The sequence below is a fragment of the Octopus bimaculoides genome, chromosome 6 (assembly GCF_001194135.2).
Source record: "Octopus bimaculoides isolate UCB-OBI-ISO-001 chromosome 6, ASM119413v2, whole genome shotgun sequence".
Lineage (NCBI taxonomy): Eukaryota > Metazoa > Mollusca > Cephalopoda > Octopoda > Octopodidae > Octopus > Octopus bimaculoides.
In genome coordinates this window covers 25,844,078-25,851,654 of record NC_068986.1, presented here as the reverse complement: position 1 = coordinate 25,851,654, position 7,577 = coordinate 25,844,078, and the positions used below count along the sequence as shown (strand labels likewise).

Here is a 7,577-nt window from a genome sequence, read left to right as displayed (position 1 = left end):
TATGGATAGCTCTGGTCTATGAAGAGTGAAATATCCGTATGCCAGTCACGTGCTAGTTATAAATCCACACACACACACACATTCACTCAGATTTAACATTCACACACGCGCGCGCGCGCACACACACACCACATTTACGCACACATGCTCTACATAAATACACACAGAAAGACACACCATACATATACACGCGCTCACATAATTTCGTAAATGTATGCTGCTTTTGTTGATCTTTTTCTTTTATTTGGTGTTATAGCTTTTATTCATATTCTTTTGTGCGAGGCTTTCTTCCAAACGTATATTTCTTTTTTTTTTTTCATGCTACATATTTCACATGGAATCCCATTTCTCTACAGGCGGCTGTTTACGCTGTTGCAACACAATATAAGTGTATTCTTTCTGTTAATGTCCAACCAGTATTTTCTGTCCAGCTGATACGGGATTTTCACAGTTTTCACCATTGACTAGTAAATCAATTGTCGTTAAGAACATATGTTTCTTCGCCTCTTTTTACTTGTATAATTCTTGTATAATAACATTAACGAATAAAATGTGCATTCAAAAAAATGTCTGTTGATAAATATTTAAGAACAAAGAAAGAAACAAACAAACAAGAAACGATCACTTAAATGTGAATAAACATTATTTTAATTTCGGAACAATTACGAATTCATTTCTTTAAAATTTTTAAGATCATAATAAAAAGGCCATAACAAACATGATTATACAAAAAACTAATAAAGATCAAACAATCGATTAGCTTACTGGTTAAATGGTTAATAATAATAAAAGAAGTGAAATACAATCAGTGCGTGTGTATATTATTGGCATAATGACCCTCCTAAGCTACAACAAATTACGTTTCGACACATGAGTTCACATCAAGAATCTTCCAAACTAAATTCGAAAATGAAATTCACCGACAATACAATTCTTTATAAGTCATCAATAATCTATTACCTTCATAGTTTACAATTTCTTCAGTCAAAATCCAACTTACACCAAATTTGCCTTTACCGGCTTGTAAGACATTTATAAATTAAATATCAGTCTGATAAAATAAAAAAAAAAAAAGAAGGAAAGGAAAATGGGAGAGATGAAGTCCGAATCGGACATGGTGTACGGAACTATTTAGATGTCTAACATAAACGTCTGGTTACTGAATGAAATCTTGTTAGAATCCTGATACAACTGCTGTTGCTTAACAAATAATGCAGTGTACTAGAGATCAGCTAAAAAGAATTATATTACATCCATGTTAAACCAAAAACGATTAGATTGTATCCATATGAAACTATAAACCATAAACTGGAAAATAAAGCAGTATTGGAGAAAATACAGACATGTAGATATACGTATATGTATATTTACGTGTGTGTGTATGTGCGTGTGTGTGCTTGTTTGTGTGTATGGAGGCGTATGGCTCAGTGGTTAGGGTGTTGGACTAATGGTCATAAGATTGTGGTCATGGACCGTGATGCGTTGTGTTCTTGAGCAAGGCACTTCATTTCTCTTTGCTCCAGTCCACTCAGGGAGGAATATATATATGCCAGAGAAACTAGCAAAGTAATGTGGACTTACCATATATATATATATATATATATATATATATATATATATATATATATATATATATATATATACAGAGGGGTGATGGAATAAGCAGAGCAAGAGCACACACGGAGACGGAAAGTGTCACTGAGGAGGTCACAGATGTGTGACGAAAACTTTTCGAACAACGGATATATGTTAGAATAAGAACAGTAATAAACGAGTAAAGAACCAATATATAGTGCGTGTGTTTATTTGGCAAAGAAAAAAAACAACAACAACAAAAAATGACCATCTCGAAATACAACAATATCTGTTTCACACACGACTTCACATCAGGAATCTTACAACACAAATTCCTAAACGTATATACATAATATGTTATATTACATTACATTATATTATATTATATTATATCCATTAGCTGTCAATATGAAAGTAGAATCAATATGAACTATTGCCCAAGTATATTTTTATGTTGTTAAGTAATATATTACTGGCTATGACATGTCTGAAAGTTTTCTACAACATCTCACGCTTCCTACATCATTTCACGTAAACCACACAAAACACCCACTCTAAACATCAAACTCAAGAACCCGTATATTGCCCACTCGACCAGGTATGCATGATTAGCTCAGTCGTTTACGAACCCCAAGTTGCCTCTGTTCCAACAACAGGACACTCAAATGAAAAAATGTATATAGTGCTATCGCTTCTAGTACTAATAGCCTTAGCGCGTGTGACAGAGGTGATGCCTTCTCTCGGCTCCATACGAGTAACAACAACGCCTCCGGTCCTACCTGTAAGATAAATGATTACATGAATTAGCATAAAATAGAGATTGATCCTAAGCCCATTGCCAGTGGGGAAACCTGTAATTCTCCGGTCTCCCAGCTATGTTCGTTAGATGAATTTTGATTATGCAATAATGTCATATATAAATGTCGAGTAATAACCCCACCTTCCCACAAGGCTAGGATGGCAGTGTTGATTTCAAGGGGTCACCTGAACTTATTCTTAAATGGAGCCTTTAAACTTGCTACTTTCCTAGTTACATATATATATACCACCAAGTCTCAGGATATTCCCTATACTTTACCTTGGTTCATAGTTTTTAGGGCTTCCCTGTACAACGCTGACTACCGTGTTTGTAAGTTATGCTGCAGGGAATCGCTCATTATTCTTCGCTTTAATAATACCTCGTTTCTCAATAGGTTCCCTGACATAATCTTCTCGTGTAAGCACAACATTTATTGTACATTTGCCAATTACGTACAGTTTTTATGATTTCTCTTAATTGTGGTTAAGCTCTTATTATCTAGCTATACCAGCAGTATTTTCTTCATTTCTCCATGTAGCATTTTCTCTCTGCCTCAGCATACCTTCTTTCTCCGCTGCCTCCACCCCTACACAATTCCTTACCTGCCTAATTAAAGGTGGGTAACAGGGCAATCATTACTATAGTTTCGGTCGATGGGCGGATCTATTCTATACTCGACAGCAGCTGTTCGACGTAACTCTACAAGTCAGTAATATTCGGGCACTGGCGTGTGTGTTCAGAAAGGTTTCATTGCTTTGCCTGCATCTCGGACAAGCCCATCTGACAGCATATCCATGCCTGTAGAGTTTATCTCAAGCTGTTAGTGCCCTTACCAAGCCAAAGGCTTCTGGAATTTACCCATGGTTGTATCCGACTGGTAAGTCCTCCATAACAGACTAATCAGTTCATTTTCGTCGATGCCCAGAGTCTCCTCGAGAACGTCGTTACACTTACCCTCCTACTAATTCTCTTTAGATTGCTAAAGTGGAACATCTACCGATTTTATTACCTTACTGGTAAGAGGGTGGTGAGCACCTGACGATATATTAGGTGCTAGGTGCCTAGTCTAGGTCTTTCCTTCACCCAGGGCTGCAGCTCCGTCAAGGGGACGAGCTTCGGAAAGACGTGCTTCTCAAACGGAGCCCACACGCACACGTCTCCTGTCTAGGAATCGGTTCAAGTTGCGAAACTTAAGCACGTTCCTGTCCCTCAAAGATCTTTCGAGTCCATCAGACGGCTTTAGTTCCATTGTGTTTGAGAGCACAGACCTTAGCTCTGACGACGCAGCCTTCATGTTTCGCCTCAAAGAAATAGTCAAGGGATATTATTACCACTAGCGCATTGGTTGCATATTTTTACTAATCGCCTCTTTTAGGTTGCTAACTAGTTCTCCTGCTAATCTATTTCTTTTCATTGCTAGCTCTTTGCTTTCGATTCTGTTCTAATTTCCCTCTTCAGGGCGCACCATCACCGGTTGTTAACGATTGCTCCCGTTAACTGCCGCATAACTAGCCACTAATCCGGTTCCTGTAGCCTTCGATTGCCGGTAAAGACGCGCTCATCTTCCAGTAACCGGGTCCCTGTATATGGAGCCTGAATAAATCGTCTGAGCAAATTACAAATTTACGGTCTGTGTGGCCAACCAGTCTGAACTGTGGACATCCTAAGCTATCCCTGTCCACTGATCTAACAACTACTGATCTAGATACAATCTGGATGACCCACTGTGGTTGCTCTATATCCACATTAGCATACCAGGGAGATACAGTCGGTACTTGTCAGACAGCTCGAGATTTCTGAGCAGATTTTTGAGGCTTTTGCACCCCTTTTTGCTATACACTAGCCCCGCATAGTCGTTCCATCTGACCAAAATACAATTCCATATCCCCACTAGTACTAATGAGCGAGTAATGTTTCTAGATGCCTGAAGAAATCAGGTCCACTCAGAACATATCCTCCTATCTAAAGGCGTCACCTTCACTGCCATTCACATCCAGGGCCATCATCTCAGCGTCCGGGTACAAGAAAATTGCTCCACTTTGAGATTTAAAGATTTCCAGAAAAGCATATTATCTTGATCTTATGATATTTACTTTGTATTATATTATACTTATTTATCGTACTTTTAATTATAAATTTTTTCTATATGTGACAGTGGATTTTCATCGATGAGTTCATAAACCTTGGTTCTTTTCCCTAATACTAATATATACATGTTTAGTGCTTTTGTGTTCAATAATGATTAGTCTTTGTCGTTTGTTTTTATTCTATTCTCTTATGTGTGCGTGCGCGTTTGTTTATACATTACTTAATGTTATTTCGGAAGGAATATTAAAATGTGTTCATGGAAAACTGGGGTGTATACGTAATTAATTAGTTTACGCACTTACGTGTTTGTGATGTGTACTTAATTAGATATAGTCCAATATGTACTTACTCGGATATAGATCAACACTTGTAATGTTTACAGGTGTTGTGCGAGTGACGGAAGTGACACACAGTTAAAATATATTGTTTCATTCGGAAAAATACAAATAAATTTTAATGAGCATTACTTACTCAAACTAAACTGCTTAGAGAGAAAGACAACGAAGATGCTGACTAGATATGGGATATCCCACCCAAAAAGTGATACAGGCAGACTATGTATCAAGAAAAAGAGGGAAAAGAGGGCTGACTGGATGCGAACACAGCGTTAGAGCAGAAGAAAACAACTTAGCATGGTATGTAAAAAGTGAAACAGAACCGCGGTAATAATAATAATAATAATAATAATAATAATAATAATAATAATAATAATAATAATAATAATAAGAGAGGCAAAATTAAATGGACGGGCTAGCGATACCGTCGGGGGAGGTTATGAAGCAAATAGAAGAGACGAGCTATAAGTATTTGGGGATATCGAAAATGGATAAATTGAAGGAGAAAGAAATAATATAAAAATTTAAGGTGGAGTACCTGCCCAGACTGAGACTAATCTTTAAGTCGAAATTAAACGGACGAAATAACATTGAAGCTATCAACACTTGGGTGGTTTCACTCCTTAGGGGTAATCGAATCGACAGTAGACAAACTAAACAGCTTAGTCAGAAAGACAATGAAGTTGCTGACTAGATATTGAGATACTCCACCCAAGAAGTGATACAGACAGACTGTATGTACCAAGAAAAAGAAGGGAAAGAGGACTGATTGGATGCGAACACAGTATTAGAGAAGAAAACAACATAGCTTGGTATGTAAAAAGTGCAACAGAACCGCTATTATTTAAAGTAAGAAGGTCAGGCTTGTGTAGGATGGAAAATTGCAAAGATAAAGCTCTGTACAAGCACTTGAGAATGAATTAAATTGAAAATAGGTGGATAAAGAAAAGAATGCATGGGCAATTTTATAGGGATAACGAAGATAAGACAGACAGAGAAAAAAGATGGCTATGGGTGACTAAAAGTAATTTAAAACTCAAGAGCAAGCATTAAGAACGAATTACATCAAACACAGAATAGACAAAACATCAGAAAGTGATAAGTGCAAAATTTGTGGACAAAATGATGAAACCGTATGGCATATTGCCAGTCAATGTACGCCACTAGCCCAGAAAGAATATAAGAGACATCATGATAACATAGCCGAGCTGTCCATTGGACACTTTGCAACAAGTATGAACTTGACAGAGCAAAAAAGTGGTACGAACATAAACCCGAAGGCATCATCGAAAATGAAAATGCAAAGATCCTGTGAGATTTTATGATTCAGTGCGACCATGAGACAGAGAATAGGAAACCAGACATAGTGTTGATTGAGAAAGAAAGCAAACGATACTGGATCATAGATATAGCATGCCCAACTGACAACAAGGTATGCGATAAGGAAGAAAGAAAAGTCGATAGATATGACAGGTTAGCTTGGGAGTTTAAGTAGTTGTGGTCGCTGAAAAAGGTAGTAGTAGTACCAATAATTGTCAGAGTCCTGGAAACAGTAAGTAAAAATCTTGAGAAGTACATGGAAGAAATATGGGCTGCAATAAAGGTACAGCACTTGCAGAAAACAGCACTGCTTGGAACCGGTCGAATACTCCGGATGGTGCTCGAAATATTAGGGGTGTTACCTTATTTTACTTGTAGTGAACAGCTGACACCCTAATGCATCACCAGCGTTAGAAGCTGTGCAAAGATTGTAATAATGATAATAATAATAATAATAATAATAATAATAATAATAATAATAATAACAACAACAACAACAACAACAACAACAACAACAGCAGCAACAGCAGCAGCAGCAGCAGCAACAGCAACAACAACAACAACAACAACAACAACAACAACAATAATAATAATAATAATAAACAACATTTTGCTATCTGATGTTAATAAATTTATTAAAATTCAAGAAGGAAATCTAAAGCAGATTTAAGAAATCTATCTCTAAGTGTGGGATCCATTTTTTCCATGGCGCCGTCATTTGGAATGAATTCATGCATATTGAAAGTTCCATGTATGCCAGAGCTTGTTTCTTCCACAAATAGTATACGTTTAGTGTATCTGAACGCAGATAGTTTGATTCGGTACAACTAGAATGAGATAAAAAAAAAAGAATAATTATTGTAATACAAACTTTGATAATGAAATCAGGGTTGAATGGACATTACCTTTCCATGCTAAGTATTTTATGGGGACGGTGCAGTCAGACTCCGTCGGATTTTACAGAAATTTGAATTATAAAAAAGAAAATGTGGGTAAATTTACCATATGTAACAGGTAAGAATAAATCACAATTGATATTCTCAGTCACATTTACTCTAATTTTCATGTTATACAGCGTCAGGGACTGGTGATTGACAGAATCATCAGAGCGTTGGGCAAAATGCTTTGTGGTATATCTTCTGGCTCTTTGTGTTTTGAGTTCAAATACAGTCAAAGTCGGTTTTATCTTTAATGCTTTGGGGGTCAGTAAAAAGGTACCAGTTAAGTACTGTATCGTTGCAGTCGACTATCCTTTTTACTCAGAATTGCTGACCTTGGGGCTCAGCTAAAAAAACAATATATATCCTAGGATATATTATCATAGGTGCAGGAGTGGCTGTGTGGTAAGAAGCTTGCTTACCAACCACATGGTTCTGGGTTCAGTTCCATTGTGTGGCACCTTGGGCAAGTGTCTTCTGCTATAGCCTCGGACCGACCAAAGACTTATGAATGGATTTGGT

General features: G+C 37.1%; 1 long non-coding RNA gene across 1 annotated transcript in view; it reads right to left on the bottom strand.

Moving 5' to 3' along the window:
* Nucleotides 1-6,725: 6,725 nt before the first annotated feature.
* Nucleotides 6,726-7,577, bottom strand: part of LOC106883823 (uncharacterized) — a 4,264-nt gene continuing 3,412 nt past the window's right edge. Inside the window, exon 2 of the long non-coding RNA XR_008264306.1 lies at nt 6,726-6,944. This is a non-coding gene — a long non-coding RNA (uncharacterized LOC106883823). The remainder of the gene's footprint in view (nt 6,945-7,577) is intronic.